The following is a 19,146-nucleotide window of genomic DNA, read 5'->3' as shown; positions in this document are numbered from 1 at the left end:
GGCTCCACAGACATCTCCTCTGGGCCATATTCACAGACCTGAGCTGACTTGAACTGCTGAATCCGTAGGGAGGATTTCAACACAGCTCTAAGTGCTTGGACATTGGAGCCGTGCAAGAAGGAAGAGGGAGAGAAATTCAAGCCCTCCCCCCTTCCCTTCGGTAAGTCAGGAGCACATCCCTTACAGATTTACTTGGTTGTGCCAATTTAATGTGATTTCTTCTGAGGGCCAGGAACCACTCAAGGAAGGCTGACAGGTTTTATCAACAGAATGGAAACTGAAGTGATAAGGTGAGAGTTATTGACCTGATAACTAACAAACAGAAAACTTCAGTGTCCCTCAAGCTAAATATTGCACTCAGCAGGTAAGTAAAAGATGGCAACAGCTGTAGTCTTGTCACTGAGTGAGAGTGTGTTTTAGTGTAGAGGAGCAGGAGGTGAACTGTGAAAACAAACACATTCAGTTTGCTACAGACTATTTACCTCTATTACTTTTAATGAGAGCTAAACTCCAAAATGCACAATGGGACAATAATATTTTAGATAGAAGGAGCTCTTCGTACAGCTCCTAAATTCTAGACACCCGGTTGCAATTAAAATGATTGCTTGCATATTATTAATAGCTCGCCAGTAGTTTAAGGCTGTTGTCAGGTATGGGACCAATTGGTACTAGCCACTGCCCAACTGAATGAAAAGTAATGCTGTGCTTGATGGAGCTGAGTTAACAACCCGAACCCATAACGCTCAAAGGAGTTTGAAAAATGAGAGAAATGTAAAAAGATGAGAGGAGCCGCGTTACAATGCATCACCATAGAGGCTGGCCAAGCAACGTGGCTGGATTGCCATAGTCAGTGTTAGTAAATGCTGCCTAAGTGTTTTTGTTATTTATTTTAATTCTGAAATTGTAGCGTGAGGAGGGCAGATGGGAAATGTGGACCTCTAATGAATTATGATTTAGAAGTAATGGAAACAAAAAGTACTGCAAGTACAGCAGTCTTTTGTTCCTCCTTTTTCCCCTTATATTTTTTCCTAAGAACATGCTGGGATTGTGTATGAAACCTAGCTGTCGCAATTCTCACACATCCCTTGAAATTCTCGTCTGACAGAGTATGAAGGCTTCAGCAGCTGAACAAAAAGGCATGCGACAGAGCTCTTGTACGATGTCCGTCTCCCCTTCCTGGCACCTGGCCTGCTCAGTACAATTGGGAAAGACAAATGGCAAGTGATTGCTTCCTATTCAACTTCTGCATGCTAACTTTGTTTTTCACATGGAAGCAGTTTTGTACTTACCGTGTTTGTCATTCTGCCATATATCTTTTCTTTCTCCTGTTACAGTTTCTTTTTTTTTTTAGGTGAGGGTACTAGAACTGCACTTGGTATTCGAGAAGCAGATGCACCATGAATTCATACAGTGGCAAAGTCATACTTTTCTATCCTAAGAATTCTGGACTTTTGATTTTCTTTTTTGACTGCTATTGAGCAATGAGGTGATACATTCATAGCACTAGCTATTATAATGTCAAGATGCATTTCCTAAATTGTGCAAACTAGTTCAGAGCCCATCACTCTGTGTGTGAAGTTAGCGTTGCTTTTCGTGGATAGCCAGATTATAGTTGTCAGGGCTGAAATTTATCTTCCACTTTATCATGAGGCTGCTCAGTGTCATGAGATCTTTAAATTCTTGTAGTAAATTATCCTAATTAATTTCGTTTTTATCAGAAATCTTCACTGTTCTACCTACTTTCCAAATCATTTCTGAACACATTGGACACCATGGACCTTAATCCCCATGGGATTCCACTGATGATCATCTTCCACTGTGAAAACTCATCCTTTAATCTAATCTTCTTTTTCCAGTAATAAACTATTATTTAACACTGTGAGGTTCCTACCTGTAGTTCCTGGCTGTTTAGTTTATTTAAGAGCCTTTGATGAGACCTTCGATGTCAGGTTTCTGGAAGCTTGGGGTGAGTTGAAAATACAGGAAAAATTTCTCAGTTGGATCTCTGTTATTTACATGCTTTTGATTCCTTCAAAGAATTCCAGCAGATTTAGGAGGCTCAGATTCCTTTTATAAAAGTCATGTTTACTTTTCCTTAATGTGTTACTTTTATTCATGTGTTCACTAATTCTGTTCTTTACTAGAGCTTCAGCCAATGTGACCAATATGGACATTAGACTTAGTGATCTGTGGTTTCTTGAATCACCACTGGATTTATTTTTAAAAACTGATTTCTTATTAGTTACCTTCCAGTCCTTTGATAATCACACCAATTTTCAGCAAAAGGTTGCATACTAAGGGTATTAGCTCAGATGATTCATATTTAACATTCTGTAGAAATCTTGTATGAATATTATCTGCGGCTGGTGATGTGTTGTTACTCATTTTGTCTGGCTTGTAATCTATTCTTAACAACGTTAAATTAAGACAATTCTGTGAATGCCTTATAAACAAGATGCTGGTTTCAGAGTTTCTCTGAGATTCTCCAGGTGAATAGAGATTTTTTAAAAAAAAAAAAAAGTTTGGGACTTTTTGCGATGGCATTATCTTTTCTGAGTGCTTCTTTCATACCTGTATAGCTCACTGGCTCTTGCAAGTGTCTTGCTCTTGATGTGTTCAAGAAGGATTTACTACATTTTTTTTATTTCTTTAGCAAACTGCTGGTAAACTCTTTCTTCAGTCTATGTTATTGTGCTTTTACATTTAGTCTGCCAGAATTTATGTTCTTTTTAGTTTTCCTGTTTCAGACACAACTTCAGCTTTTTGCAGGATACCTTTTAACTTCCAACAGCCTCCCTGATCCTGCTGTTTTAAGATGCTAGCTTTTTGTTTTTCTCTCAAGTCTTTTTTGACAGGTTATATGCATTTGCTTTGAGCCTCCAATATAGAATCCTAAAATAGTCTACCTGCCATCTGAAAACATTTTACCTTTCTGGCTGCCACTCCAAGCGTTGTTTTTTTTTTTAAACAAATTTCCTCATTTTTGAATTCCCTTTCTCTGGAATCAAGCACAACCAGTGCATTGCCAATATTTCTTCATTTCAGAGTATGCAAGTCATTAATCAGATAAAAGGATTAAGGGTTTTGGCCTAGCCCAGTCTCTAGGAATGCTAGAATTATCAGCCATTAACATTCCATTAATGTTAATGTCACTAATTTCATTAACTGAGAAACAGGGAGGGAAGCGGCTCGCCAGGGCTGGAGATGGTGGGAATTCCTGCCTTGGAACATCAGCTTCTCTCTCCAACCTAGAACAGATAAAATGACAGGTAATTGGGAAAAAAAGCGATCTGGGCTGATTTGTCACACTGAAGTTTGATACTAACTAGCTTGAGTGTTTTTGGGCAGAAGCCACCTACACTGTGCTGGTGGGAACCAGAGTGAGACAGCAGAGTCATGCTGACAATGTCCAGTTCTCACATTAGCGGGCGCAGGAATGAGCCGGTATAGCAAGAAGTCTGGAAGACAATGTGTGAATGCAAATAGTTCTTCACTGTGATAGTACTAGAGAACGAGAGCTTAGACTACTTCATGACTTGAGTTTGCATATAAGAAAATCTTGGATAAGGTCTGACCACAGGAGGACTAAGACTGCATATGGCAGAGGCTGGTTTGCTAGCTGATTCTTTTCAGGTCTCTCTGATTCCAGGCTGCTCCTTGCAGTAAGTACTAGCTGCTTACTAACAGCTCCGAAGGTGCTCTGAAACTGGTGGGGATAACCAGTCTTTGCCACGCAGGTGCTGCCCTTCAACGTGTGACTAAAGCTTGCGTACCAGCGAAAAACGTTTACTGTGAGGTTGAAAGGCACCGCACTCAGCCGCTGCAAAATACTTTTAAAGCCAGGGTGAACCAAACAACGCCGGTTACAGTGCAACTGCTGACTAGCATTGACTGCTTAGCAACAGTGAGACTGATAGGGATACAGATGAATTGACTGTTTTCTGAGCAAGCTGGGTAGGAACAGAAGTAATTAGCTGCTAGCTGATGAAAAGGCATGCTTAATTATTAGTATAATTATAGATATAATAGACGAGGAATTATTCAGTAAAAGTAAGAAAGCCAATATGTTACAAAGAAGGTGATCGGAACAGAAGACAAAATGACAGCAGTGTGAATTCTTGAGAAGAAATGTAAAGAATTAAGATGATAAATCTGGAATCTTTAGCGTTTCCACTCTCTGACATGTCAATTCAACTTAACAATGGTGTAAGGGTATACAGAGCTAACAATGTCTGTGGCTTGTACTATTTCTGGTTTTATATAATGTTGATTTAACTGATTGTATGCCAGTGAAGTTGAGCTGTATTTTCATAAATCTCAGAACCTGCACAACTTCACAAGGATCTTTGTTCTCCTTCCAGCAGTACTACAACACAACCATTTAATTTGGTGGATCCTGTGAGAAGCTGAGCTATAGCTGGTTCTGATCAATATTGGTAATTGATAATAATTATTTGATAAGGCAGCACTGCTTTCCCTTGGCACCCTGAGTAAATGTTTGTGACTAAAAAACAGTCATGTCAGTTAGTTGCCCTGTCTGGCCACTGCATCTTAAACTGTTTTCCATGCCCACTGGGGAGATGGCTGGAGATAACAGGCTGAACTGCACTACCAGCGACAGTAGGAAGTCGTTGTTGATATAGGATGTACAATCACTGAATGGGTAATCGGGGGAAGATTTTAAGTACATCTCTTCCGATGTCAGAATGGACATAGGTAGTGCTGGTCCTGCTTTTGTGTGAGGGATTGGACCGGATCCTAATGGCAGCAGCAGTGATCTGGTGTCTTCTATAAGAATCTGGAACTGAGAGGCCCAAGGATGTATACAAATTTTTTCTAAAATTGTAGCAGTTTCTAAAATTATGGCAGTCGAATGGAAGACTCTGGCACCAGCAGCTCTAATCTACATTCTTTGAGACTGAGAGTAGTGGAGCCAAACGATTACAAATCCTTTTGCCCATTGCGCTGGTTAGAAGGGAAAATCAAGATACAAAGATTTTATTGAATTGCTGTTTGAGGACTAATTATTAAAATGGCTTTTGATTAATGAGTTGCGAGTCAAGCTGGTTTGGCAAATAGCATTTTGATAAGGTATTTGTAAGACAGATAGTCTTAATGTGGTAAGATGGACATATAACACTGTAACCTTAATGATGATGTTAATGCAGAAATGATGTAAATGTGCATGAGCAATTACTGTATGAATTCACTGGGGTACGTCAGGACAAATTGAGTGCATACAAACTCTAATCAGCATCAGCTGAGTACAGAATCATTGAAAAGTGAAGCTGGAAGAAATCTCAGCTGATCACGTAGTCCATCTCCTTCTTCCACAACAGAATCAGATCTGCTTGTGACATTCTTGGCATATGCAGAACTGTTGTTTCTCTTCCATTTTGTAGCAGACTTTTATCTGCTACAGGACTGTTACTGCACCGATCCTGACTGTCAGGACTGTTACTGCATCTCTCCATGGTCGTCTTTCTTTTGAGCACCTCCTGTTCCCAGTCTCTTGATTCAGGTCATGTTTTCCAGACTTCTAACCATTATTGTTATTCTTGCTGCTTAGCCTGTCAGTCTTTCTTGAGGACCAGTACCAAGACTGGACGTGCCTCTGCACTGAGGCATTACTAATGCTGAGTACAGCGAAAGGACCTGCGAGATGTCTTGCAGATAACTCTTCTGTTAATATATCTGTGTAGTGTTTTCTCTTTGCTCAGGACAATAACCCCTGTTCAGCTTACGATCTATCAGAACCTTCAGATCTTTTTCTTTTTTTTTCCAGACTGCGTTCTGCCAAGCTGATATCTATCCTGTATTTGTGCACTTTATTCCTGTCTAAGTTAAAATGCTACACTTTTTACAATTGGGATGACTTCTGTATTTATAGACAACTTGTCCAAGTCGTCAAAAGTTTTTAATACTTCTATCCCCCATGTATTTGTAGCCACTCTTCACAGATTTAATCTTGGCAGATTTAATAAACACACAGTCCATTCCCTCATCCAGGCTATCAATAAAATATTGAATGGAACTTATGAACAGCTGAGTAAACATTCAGTTTGTCCTTTAAATTCCACAGTGAACCCTTGGAAACTTCTCTCGGAGTGCGGATTCCAACCAGATTTGTGTCATGGCTTCAGCCAGGGCATTCTTGCCCTCGTGAATGTCATGTGGGACGATGTCAGGAGCCTCAGTGACTTTGAGGTATGTGGTATCTGGTGCTTCTTCCCTATCCACAAAGTCTCATCCATTGGAGAGGGAAATTAGATTGAGTCAGCTTGTTTTGTTCATGAGGAATTCATGTTGACAAGTACTCATCTCCTTATTAGTTCCTATGTGCTTAGAAATCATTCAGATTATTCTGATGTTTTTCTTTTCCTGGATGTTAAATCTTTTGGTATCTTACTTATTCTATTTGACTTGTAGAAGATGACTGCTAGTGGTTCCAGTTATTTGAAAGTGTAAAAACTTTGGGGACGGTTGTTAAGACAACAGATACAAATGTCTCACCAGGAGAAACCCTATGCCAAATGTGAAATTCCTGTGATAAAGCACAGAGACACAAGAGGTTCTCAAGGGAGTGGTGGAAGGAACTTTTTCATAAAAAGGAATTATTTTACTTCCATCTGAGAAATTATGATGCAAATCAGCTTAATTTAAAAAAGAAGTTTCAGGCTAGCTAGAGAGAATTCTGAACAGTTTGAACTACAAGTCTGAACAGTCTTGTAGAAATATGGTCAGGGTCATGTAAAAGAAGAAGTTGGGAAACCTTAATTTTGGTCTGCACTGACTTCTTTGCCTATGATGGATTGGTAGTGAACATCTAAGAAAATAGAAATAGAGATTAGTCTAAATTTCATAACCTTTTAACCCAGAAAGCCTGGATCTCCTCAGCAAAGAGTTTTCTGAACTCTGGTGTATGCTCACTGTTGACGTGGGCTTATTCACAGAACAGAGTAACCTTTGCAGAGCTCAACAGGAAGTGCGTGTGTGGTAGGTTTTAGTATCTCCTGCTCAGTGCGCCCACGTGATCTTACCAAGTTTGATCCCACCAAAACAAGGTGTTATACTTCGCCTTGTAGCGCTGCTGCTGGAGTGTTTGATACTGTGTATATAGGAAGTGTATGTATATTTATATGAACGCTCCAGTATGAGTCAAGGAAGAAAGAATATGCATTGCATTAGGATGAACCATTTGCTGTTTTTCAGAAACTTTGATTTTGCCTGAATTCAGTATTCTAAAAGGCAAAAAAATGCCACCTAACAAACTCTTACCTATGCTGTGCGTTATCAAGCCTTTGGGTCAGTACCATTTCCGCTGTGCATTTTGTTACGCAGAATTATCATCATGGTCATGCCTTGAACTGTTTGGAAGATGGAACTGCTGGCAGAGGAGGGAAATCAAAAGTGTCATCAAACTCCCAAAATAGACGCAAATGTATTCTATGTTGGCTGCAGGAATTTTGAAGTGTGTGCGGGGGCTCTGTTATGACTCTTCCTTCTTTCGTCCCTTTTTTCACCATTTTCTGCAATACAGATCCCTTCTGCTTCCTGGTCCTTTAAGCTTACGGAGCTGTAGAAGTACTCTAGGAGTCATTTGTGTGTGGAAAAGTGTTCTTGCTTTCTGGCATCCTTTGGTTTTGCATGTACCCTCCACAGGCGGGTACTCACCGCAAGGTCGGAAATGGTCTTGGTGACGAAGTGGAGGCACACGTGAATATACTGATAACAGGGGCGCAAGGCAATGCAGTACAGGTTTTATAACACAGAGGTGAGTCATTTCTTAATAGTGAGGACTTTTGAGTATTAACTCTAGGTGACTTCCATTACAAGGCAGCTGTTAACGTATTACTCTGAATTGGTTTGGAAAAAAAAAGATTAAAATTGCATAAGTAGATAAATTTTAAAGAGACTGAAATAATAGTGACATTAAAATTGACTGAAAGAACTGAGCTACAGTAACAATGGAACATTTTAAAAATAAATGGGTAGCTAGGAAAGGGTGTAGAGAGACATGCTGCTTGGAGATCACAGAGGCACCTAAGCTTGACAGTTTCTATGACTGCATGAAACAGAGAAACACAGTCTAGCCCCCGCTCTCTCCTAGCATATTATACTGCACAGCAATCAGGCTTGGTAACACATTGCTGAGAAAAAGACTCCCACTATTTAGTATTCATTATAGATGGCATTTTTCAGATTGCAGCGCAGCAGTGTAAACAAGCCACACTGGAGGAAGAGTGGAGAACAGCGTTTCTCCAAGCTCTGATTTATTTCTTGTTGATATTCACTAACTACACAAACCTATGGTAGCACCAATTTTAGGAAGGGAAAGTAACTCTCAAACCACCACCATTTTCCAGCGTTCTTGCAGGAAGCCAACACAACGGGAGGCAAAACACAATTTCTGCAGTAGGACAGGCGTGTGGCTCCCTTGTGAGGCTGAAACATCTGGTAGTTTTGTCTCTGTGAGTTGTCGTGGATCTGCAGGCCTGCCTGGATTCTGCCAGCTGCTTTCTATTCCGTTTACATTGCATTTTGTAAACCTTGTCTGCGTGAGGAGGGAGCCCGTCCCCACGGACAGGGTGCTGCTGTGCTGGGACACCTACATCTGTGAGCAGAAAGCTGCCTGGACAGACCAGTGTCCTAGGTACCCTGAGGCTGGCCAACCGCTGTCACATCCAAGTGTGGGGTGACACCAGCCAGTGACATAGCAGCCAGAGAGCTGTCCTGCCTGCATGCTTGCCCTTCCAGAGAAAGGTGCACGGCCCACGCTGCATCCCATACGAAGTGTCCCCTCTTTTTTTGGTGCAAGATCGTTTCTTCCAGGTGAGCCGGATGCCAGCCACCTAGAAAAGCAACACAGTTTTTCTATCATCCATGAAGCATTAATTCTTTTAAGCCACAAAGGTACTGAGCACTGCAGCAGAGGTGGGAGCCATGGCGTAGGGAAATGCACATGGGCTTTCATCCCAAGCTCCCCACAGCCTCCCCAAAGCCTGCCTAGCAGAAGAGCGATCCAGCATGCTGAAGAAAGGCCACATATGACAGCTCTGCTCCATGCGCACCGCCTGCGTGAGTATAGAGAGCCTGTAATAACGGAGGATCTTTCCGGCTCCCCTCTTTGAACGAGCGAGTTCACATCATTCTGCTGACACAGGCGCATTGCTGCTTTTGAACATGAATCCTCCTTTGGGAGTTGCTTCTCCACATTCCCTACCTGTCTTTTACCTGGCCCTGATACAGCCTCCTCGCCGGCCCTTTTGAAAGCTTGGTGCTAGAGGTTCCTCTGCCCATCTCACCCAGCATCCAGGTCCCTGCTCCCTGCAGTGCCATGGCGGAGTCCTCCCCATCCTTCCCCTTACAGCTGGAGGTGTTAGATGTCCTCTTTCCTCCAAAGCCTCCCTTCTTTGAAAACACGTTGCTGGATACCTATCTTTTTTTCAGAGGGACTCATGACAGAGTATCTTAGGAGTATTTGATTTTTCCCCCACAACTGCCTCACAGTAATACCTAACTTAAAAATGGGACCTACTCAAAAGTGCGGGAGCTTCTTAAAAGGAAATTAAAAGCAGCTGCTATAAGGATGCAGAAGATGAGAAACTAGATAAAAACACCCTATCTGAAGCTCAGAGCAATATATCACTAAGTGAAATAATTCTACAAGGGACCAGAAAGGCAATATTCTAACAGCAGAGTGGAAGAGAGTATTCAAAATCAAGGATTTCTGAGCAAATAAAGAACCTGCTAAAAAAAAAAAGCATTAACTGTGAAGCTAAATCTGTAGGGCAGGCACGGGAAAATTTTAAGGTGCAAACTCACTAAAGGAATAAAAATACTAGTAAAAATATTTACAAAATTGCCAGAATCAGGTATTTTTCCAGAGGTTTGGTCAACAGATGACCAGTCTCTAAAAGGATTACTGTAAGAGAGGAAAACTGCTGTTGAAAAGTAAACTGAAGCTTTGTGTTGGTGCTCACTATGGTTGAGGTAGCTTATTCTCCCATGAGAGCCAAACTTATGGGGACAAGTGTAAGGAACTGTCTCAAATTAAATGACATTAAAATGCATTTTAGGACTAATTGATAAGATGAAGAGTCAGAAATTGCCAAGACCATATGGTAATCACTCAAGAGCTCTGGAGGAAAACAAATATGCAATTATGGAGCTGCTATAGTGTGTAACCCGTCACTTAAATCAGTCTCCCTGCAGGAGGGATGGAAGATGGTAAATGTGACAACAATCCCTGAGAAGGTCCCCAGGAGTAAAGCGGAGAACTGCGGACTGTCACAATGGAGTCTGTACTGAGCAAGTGAGTAGAAATTATAAGAATAAAATGATTAAATGGATAAATGCCAGCATATTAGGGAAAGTTTTTCTGGTGAGAAACCACATTTCACAAATTTGTTAGAGCTCTTGAAAGGGTCCTGAAGATGCAACCAAGATGACCTTGTTATAACAACATAAGAAATGCTCTAGTGGGTCAGACCAGTGGTCCACCTGCCTCCACTATCCACCTATTGTTGCTGTGACCATGATTTTATAAGTCTCACTCGTATCCCCCTTGCCGCCTTCTCTCCAAACTGAGAAGCCCCTTTAATGTCTTTTCCAAAGCAACAACTAGAAATCAATTTAATCTGGTTGATGTTCTTTGCAAAACTTGTAATTAAGCTGTAAAATGCTTTGCCATAGGATATTATGGATGCTCAAAGTTTACTTGTGCTCCAGGAGTAACAGGAAAAGTTAATGGAGAGAAGTTAAAGCATAACCTGTTAAATAGTAAAACCAAGGATTGTGGCTCAAAAAGTTCCAAGACACGTATTGTTGGAAAACAGAATAATAGTCCAAGAAAGAACAGCTGCATGCTTGGTATGTTCTTAAACTCCTTCCCCAGGCATCCGTATTGAAAACCAGATGCTGCAGTAGAGGAACCTTCGATCTGATCCAGTGCAGCCTTTCTTGTGCTTTGTTATGTTCTGTCAAAAGAAAATGAAACATAGATATGAATGTAAACGCTTTTGATGGTAACGGTGAACACTGAGCAGTGAACGCTGAACTCATCTCCCCACTATACAGGCAAACAATGAATTTTTCTTTCATTTCATTTATGCTAATGAAGATCTCGCCACGATGCTGCTAGGTCTCATCTAGCAATATAAAGAGAAATACTACATGGTGGAAGTAAAGAAAGGATCTTTATAAAGGGATGAAAATGTGTTGCAAATACTGATGTCATTAACCACTCACAGGTCAAAAATATATTCAAAGCTACTGATGTAATTTGAAGTAAGTAAATAAATATTAAGAAGAACGTTTTCTTACTATTAGTGCATCTGCTATGATCTGAAAAGGAGAAATTTGTATTTCTTGTATCCCTTTGACTCCAAGTGATCCAGGGTTTGTAGTCAAAAAGCAGATCTTTCTACAACCATCTAATCTATTCTGGATCTCTTTTGGTTTTTGGATCAGAGGCAAGCTTCGTGTACAAATTTGTGCTGCAGTCTACTAAAAGAGTTGTTCCTTGCCAGGAGAATATTACATACAGTTCTGAGAAAAATGAACAGAGTCAGCTTATTTGAGAGTTAACTGATGCTTACTCACAACACTGATAACCCTGACATTTACTGAGAAGTGCCACAATTCTCAGTCCAATGAAAAATCCCAAGAGGATGTTTTTTCAGTGATGCTTCACATTCTATTGACTCAGGATAAGCTGGAGTCTTACAAAGTATTTTACTCAAAAAAAAAAAATAACATGGAGCCCAACTCCTCTGCTTGAATTACATACAGATGTGCTAGCCTTCCTTGGCACATTTGTTAATGATCGTGGTATGTTTAATGATGCTTTGCAAGTTGTCAGTGCCTTATGTGTCATATTTCATTCCTGTAGTGTATTAAAAGCACTTATGCAAGAGTTCTTGGTGCCTTCATTGCAATTACAGAAATTATACTTGGAATAATGCCACTTAGCACCTCCACGTAAAAGCCAAAGCTTGTAGTGAAATACCTGTTTGTGATATTAGGCAGTATTCTGGCTGTTCGCGTAGTCTTTGCATGTTGGTCTGTGCTTTGGCTTTCTGTAGCATCCACGATATCTGGCCATGCAGGATTCTTCTGGAACAGGCCCTGCCTCAAAAAGACTGTCAGAAGGCTTTTGAGTGTTCAAGTAGATTATGTCAAGCAGTTCCCTTTTGATCATTATTTTAGAGATATGTTCAAATAATTCTAAAATATTAGTGATGCAAAATTTTCATTACAGATGCTGTGGTAATTAGCTCCTATGATATCATGCTCCCTGTCTAGGAATTCCATTATTCTGCTTTTAATTATGATTTTGACCAACTTTCAATGAACAAAGCTGTTTCTCTGGCACTTTAAAATAGACAAGTAATCCAAATAGTGGCTAAGAATTTTCTGACAAAATTGTTTTTCAGGGAAAAAAATTTCTTATTTATCAAAACTTGAACTTTTCACAGGAACATAGGTTCCAGATGTCAAGAGTTGCAAAATCCATCACTTCAGGTGGTAGTTTGTTCCCAAATTTAATCATCACTGCTGTTAAAAAATGTGTGTTTCATTTCTGGTTTGAATCACTTCCATTTTTCAGCCCCTAGTCTTTCTTCTGTCTCTGCTAGATTAAAAAGTGTTGGTTGATATTTTCCCCTTGTGAAAGTATTTATCGAATCGCCCCACAATTGAGCTGTTTAAGTTTGCCAGTTACATGTTCTTCTCTCCTCATATACTTTTTATGGCTCTTTTCTGCCCCCAATCTAATCTTTCAACAGCTTTAAATGTGAACATCAGAATTAGATATACTAGTGGTTTCAATGATGCTGTACCCAGAGATTGAACGGATTCCTTATTCCTAATCACTTCTCCCATTTTATCACGCTTTTACCTTGAGCGTTTGTGGTGAGCTCCTTGCCCATTAAGACCTCCTAAGTCATAACCATTGCACTCCAAGATAGAGTTTTCTGTTCTGTAAGAGCAGCCCATATTCTCTGTTGGTTCATTGACTGCCTCTTCTTGAACTTACTCCTCTTGTACCTTGCATAATATTAGAGAGCAGCCTCTCTTCTTGGGTGTTCAGGATCTAATAGTTCTGAAAAGCAGTCATACTGTGTTTCTGTAAATCGGTTCTCTAACCTTTTTTTCCTTTGTGCCATTATATCGATTTATTTATGAATAATAGAGGTCCCCATGTTTAGTATTTCACCTCTCAACATTAAGCACTCAGTCTTCTTTCTCTGGTGACTGAGGGGATAACTCTACTCATATATTTACATTCTTACTGCAGACAGTTTCAGTGTATAGTCTTTTCCAGTAAGAATTTTAATCTGACTAGATTCCTTAAAACATTTTCTTTGATATAAAAAAAATTCTTTCACTTTTATGACTTATACTCTCTTTTCTGTAGTTTATGGCCACATACTGTGGTATACTGTTGGTTTTGTCACTGGGATTTGGATTTGTCACTGCTGAGTGGTGCGGTTGACACGCCTGAGGGACGGGATGCCATCCAGAGGGACCTGGACAAGCTCAAGAAGTGGGCCCATGTGAACCTCATGAGGTTCAACAAGGCCAAGTGCAAGGTCCTGCACTTGGGTCGGGGCAACTCCCAGTACCAATACAGGCTGGGGGATGAAGGGATTGAGAGCAGCCCTGCCCAGAAGGACTGGGGGGGTACTGGTGGATGAAAAGCTGGACATGAGCTGACAACATGCGCTGGCAGCCCAGAAGGCCAACCGTATCCTGGGCTGCATCACCAGCAGCGTGGCCAGCAGGTCGAGGGAGGGGATGCTCCCCCTCTGCTCTGCTCTGGTGAGACCCCCCCGCGGTGCTGCATCCAGCTCTGGGGTCCTCAGCACAGGACAGACATGGACCTGTTGGAGCGGGTCCAGAGGAGGCCATGAAAATGATCAAGGGGATGGAACACCTCTCCTATGAGGAAAGGCTGAGAGAGTTGGGGTTGTTCAGCCTGGAGAAGAGAAGGCTTCGGGGAGACCTTATTGCGGCCTTTCAGTACTTAGAGGGGGCTTATAAGAAAGATGGGGACAGACTTTTTAGCAGGGCCTGTTGTGACAGGGCAAGGGGGAACGGTTTTAAACTAAAAGAGGGTAGATTTAGACTAGATATAGGGAAGAAATTTTTTACGCTGAAGGTGGTGAAACCCTGGCACGGGTTGCCTGGAGAGGTGGTAGATGCCCCATCCCTGGGAACATTCAAGGTCAGGTTGGACGGGGCTCTGAGCAACCTGATCTAGTTGAAGATGTCCCTGCCCACAGCAGGGGGGTTGGACTAGATGACCTTTAAAGGTCCCTTCCAACCCAAACTATTCTATGATTCTATGATGTACTATTTTCTGCTGTGTCAAGATCTGATTTTATTTACTTCATCTAGCTTTTTTTTTTAATTTAAAAAGAAGTTTTTATATATATGCATTTATAGTTCTTAATTTGGGGGGCACCTTTGTTTAGCTTCTTAGTCCAATGTCATTTTGATGTAATAAAATTTCACCTATGAACTGTTCCTATTCCTTTACGATGGTTTTCCTCTGAACTAGCTAGCTACTCAGAGTATTTTTGTTTTACCAACCCTTAGCAATGTGTTTGCCTTAGCTCATGATAGATTTCCCCCAGCTCCCACTTAATTAAACACATCATATATGTTTTCCTTGTGAACAGTCTGATTTCACTTTTGACGGAGACCATCACCTCCGGGTAGCGTCTTCTTCCCCTCTGCCTAATTGGAGTTGTGTGTATAACTGGAAGGATTTCAGAGAAACTGTCAACAGTACCCTGGGGCTAAATCTTCTAGCCAGCAGTCTGACTTTGCCTTCCAGGATCCTTCGCTTGCATTTCCCTTTAAAATTTGTGACATGCAGTAGGGCCTCATGCTCCTCCCTGGCACTTTCCAGCATCCACCTAGGTGTCTCATAAAAGACCCCTTCGTATTCTGCCTGCAAGTCAGCAAATCTCTGTCATCACATGCACGGCTGCTGGTACGCTCCTGGTGTTTAAATTCCCATCAGCACAGTAGACTGAAAGTTCTCAACTGAAAACGTATTTTCAGATATAGCCTTCCTGGAGTTGTCAGCTTGCTTTTCCTCAGCTGGAAGGCAAGCTTCCCGCTATGTCAATACTACGCTGTGCTACTCGATGCTAAACTATCCATTGTGAGAGGAGGCTGAGCCTCCTCGAAGGTGAGAGGAGAGCGAGCAGTCCGAGCTTGGCCTAGTCCCTCGTGCCCTCTTACACTGTTGTCATGGTTTAACCCCAGTCGGCAGCTAAGCACCACGCAGCTGCTTGCGTACCCCCCCACGCCTTCCCTGGTGGGATGGGGGAGAGAATCAGAAGGGCAGAAGTAAGAAAACTTGTGGGTTGAGATAAGAACAGTTTAATACTTGAACAATAATAATAATTATTATTATTATATAAATTGTAATGAAGAGAGAGAGAGAAACAAAACGCAGGAAAAAACCCAAGTGATGCAGCCACTCACCACCTGCCGACTGACACCCAGCCAGTCCCCGAGCAGCGATTGCACCGCCTGGCCAACTCCCCTCAGCTTATATACTGAGCATGACGTCATATGGTATGGAATACCCCTGTGGCCAGTTTGGATCAGCTGTCCTGGCTGTGCCCCCTCCCAGCTTCTTGTGCACCTGGCAGAGCATGGGAAGCTGAAAAGTCCTTGGCTAAGACTAGTAAGTACTAGTTAGCAACAACTAAAACATCAGTGTGTTATCAACATTATTCTCATAATAAATCCAAAACACAGCACTACATCAGCTACTAGGAAGAAAATTAACTCTATCCCAGCCGAAATCAGGACAACTGTTTTTGTGCCTTATATTTGTTCTCTCTTTGTTCCTCCGGATTAGAAGCTCTGGTCTCAAACTGCCCTGCGTATGTGCTGTGAGAGGCATGTGGGCAATGAAGACAGTAGCTGAAGCAATTACTGAAGTGTTAGTGACTACCCTGGAAGCTCTTGGAATGCAGGTAAGATCACTAAGCATTATAGAAAGGCAAACACAGTTTACTTTTTTGAAAAAGAGAAATCAGGAAATTAGAGACCACTTTTCCCAGAAATAAGTCTGAAAAAATATTACATGGTCAATTTAAAGCAAATAGAAGATAAAAAGAAAAAAAAAAAAGACATAGATTTACCAAGAGTAAATCATGCGATCTTACTCTAATTTCCCTCTTTGAGAAAATGATGTCTAGTAGATGAAGAGGAGGCAGCAGATGGGACATATTTTGCTTTAGGAAAGCTTTTGAAACTGTTCCACATGATTCTCTCAGAAGCAGACTAAAGAAATATGGTCTATATCAGTGTGCCCAGTATTTCTGGCTGGGTGAGACACTTACCTTGTTTCTGTATAAGGGAGAGACCATATGTTGCAGCCCTTCCTCTAGTGCATAAGTGTATTGTGCAAGCGTAGAAAAGCCAGTGCTTCCTGGAGCAATGAGATTTATTGCGTATGTGCAGACAGATCCACACACTGCCATGATCAGAGGCACTAAGTGGGCTCCCAGCAAAGATGGCCTGCAGTGTACTCAAAATAGTCCATCCAGCGGCCAGCCCTCCTCACTGTGGACTCTAGTCTGGATCCAGAAAGGAGACCACAGCCAAATTCATTGTCCTGGCAGGCCAGGTTCATAGCTTGAGGTTCGTCATTTATAAGGTACGTGATATTACTGTAATGCGGGTTGCAATGGTGCACTGTCAGACTGGGAGGTTATTTTGTCTGGAGTCCTGCTGGTGTATGTCCTGGGCCCAGTTCTATCAGTTTTTATTTAATGACCTATACAATTTAACAAAGAACTCGCTCATAAAATTTGTGGATAAACCAAAATGCACTTTGAGAGTCAGGATCAAACTTCTAATGATTTTGAGAAACTGGAGAAAGTGATCCAGAAATCAACAGTATGAAATAAAAAGAAACAAGTGCTGTGTGCCACATTTATGAAAGAGGAAACAAATACCAAAATATAAAAAAAGGTATAACTGACTGCCTGAAGCATGCCAGGAAAAGATATGGGAATTAGAGAAAATAAAAAATTAAACATGAGTGAGCAATCACGAAAGTCGCATGCTGGGAGGTGTTAATGAAATGTTAATTATTAAAACGTGGGAAGAAGTCTCATTTTCTGCAGTGCAGTTGAGGCCTTTGCTGGACTTTTGTGTCCACCCTTAGCGCTAGAGGGAACTGGTGTTGTGAATGATGTGGGTACCGACGACAGAGGAATGAGTAGGAAAGAAATTTTGCAAGTGGAATCACAGTGTTATAAATTGTCCCAGTACCAGGCAAGCAGGTTCTCAGTTGTTGGTGAGGTAGTTTTTACAAGAGAGATAAGCGATATAAATCAATGTGAAACTAGATTGCAAGGTTTTAGCATTCAAAAGCAACGAGGTATTTTTATAGCTGACAGTTGTGGAAACTCACCAAATAAGCAACAGCACATGGTTCAAGATCGCAACTCCTCTTCAAGAGAAATAAGAAAATTCTTGTAATTTAGAAAAATGGAAGGAACTGAAATCAATAACATTGAGGAAGGAAATAGCAAAGAATGGTCTGAGCAATTAAAGTCCCAGCTAAGCAGGCCCCATGAAAAATGGGCAACTAGATCAATAAAAAATGTAGAAATGTATCTATACAAATGCTGCAACTCTGAAGCCTAAAAGAGGTGAACTAAAATGTCTGATTTTAAGGGAAGTTATTGACATAATAAATGCCTCAGAAACTTGGCAGAAGGGTAGGAAACTGTAATAATAGGGAACGAATTATAGAGGAAGGCTGGAAAGGGGTACATTAGTGGTGAAGCAGTGGAGAGTATGAGGAATTGTCCCTAAATGAAGTTTCAGCAGAGGACATTTTGGAACAAATCAATAAAATGAACAGTAAGAAAGCACCAAGATAAGATGATACTCAATCAAGAGTTCTGAAAGACCTCAAACACTAGATTAAGAGAAAGCTAAATGTAGCATGAAAAGTGTCATTTAGGTTGACCACGCTGCAAGAAGGATGGAAAGTGGCAAATGTGTCTTCAGCCTTGAGAAAAAGGACTCCAGGACAAATGTGGAAAACCACAGATCAGTAAATCTCACTTCCAAACTGAATAAGTGGGTAAAAACTACAACAATAAAGAAGAGAACCAGTAGACAATTTCATAAATGTGATTTATTTGGAAAAAGTCATTACAGTTCTTGCAGAAGGAGACCATGTCTCATAAATCTATTTGAACCCTTTGAAGATGTCAACAAGCTTGTAGGTAAGGCTGATCTAGTTGATAAAATGTGTACAGACTTCCAAACAAATGTCAATAAGTCTTTCTGCAAAGACTCTTAAAGTAGTTAAGCTGAGATAATAAGATGTCCTCTTGTAAGTAAATAAGACGGAGACAAAATGGGACAAAAAGTGGGAGAAAAGATCAGTTTTCCCTGTGAAAGGAGCTCTACAGCTTAGTCATACGACTGTTTGATTTAGGACCTGTGCTTTTCAATATCCTTATAAATGATTTGGAAAGGGGGGGTAAATATTGCAGTGACAAGGTTTGTGGATGACACAAAATTAGCTGAGATAGTAAAATCTGACCCTGAGGAGAGAGGCAGGTGGTTCTCATGGCAGTGAGTGACAGTGTCGGAAATGGCATGTGAAAGTCAATGCTAATAAATGCAAAGTAGTTTGTCTGAGAATATCCATATTCAATTATATATTATACTTATTCAATTGCGGATTGCACATTACGTTATTATCACTCAGAAATAGAGTTGCTGTAGGATAACTCTATGAAAACCTTGATGCAGTGACCACGGCAATAAAAAATTCAAACTGAATGAGAGAAATTTTTGGAAAAGGATAAAGGGAAAAGAAGAACACGATTATGTGATTATGTCACTGTATAAATGTTTGGCAAACCCACCTATTGATTAATATGTGCAGTTCTGTTCATCCTGTCTCATAAAGAATAAAACAGAACTAAAAAGGATGGGTGGGAGTTATTTAGCTCAGAGATTTAGACACCTAAATTTAGGTTTCTACCTGTAGGTGTCAATCTATGAGGTAGATATCTAAACTCCAACACTAAATCAAAGCTTTTTAATCTGAATTCCACCCACAGAAAGTGGATGAGGACAGAA

The 19,146-nt window shown here is 40.9% G+C and overlaps 1 long non-coding RNA gene across 1 annotated transcript in view; it reads left to right on the top strand.

The window, feature by feature from the left end:
• The window catches only part of LOC142088586 (uncharacterized), a 39,137-nt gene that overhangs the window by 4,568 nt on the left and 15,423 nt on the right, over nt 1-19,146 (top strand). Inside the window, exons 4-8 of the long non-coding RNA XR_012675876.1 lie at nt 11-160; nt 1,106-1,217; nt 6,083-6,207; nt 10,216-10,315; nt 15,887-16,004. This is a non-coding gene — a long non-coding RNA (uncharacterized LOC142088586). The remainder of the gene's footprint in view (nt 1-10; nt 161-1,105; nt 1,218-6,082; nt 6,208-10,215; nt 10,316-15,886; nt 16,005-19,146) is intronic.

Source organism: Calonectris borealis, chromosome 15, assembly GCF_964195595.1.
Source record: "Calonectris borealis chromosome 15, bCalBor7.hap1.2, whole genome shotgun sequence".
Taxonomy (NCBI): Eukaryota; Metazoa; Chordata; class Aves; order Procellariiformes; family Procellariidae; genus Calonectris; species Calonectris borealis.
This window is presented reverse-complemented; position numbering and strand designations above follow the sequence as displayed.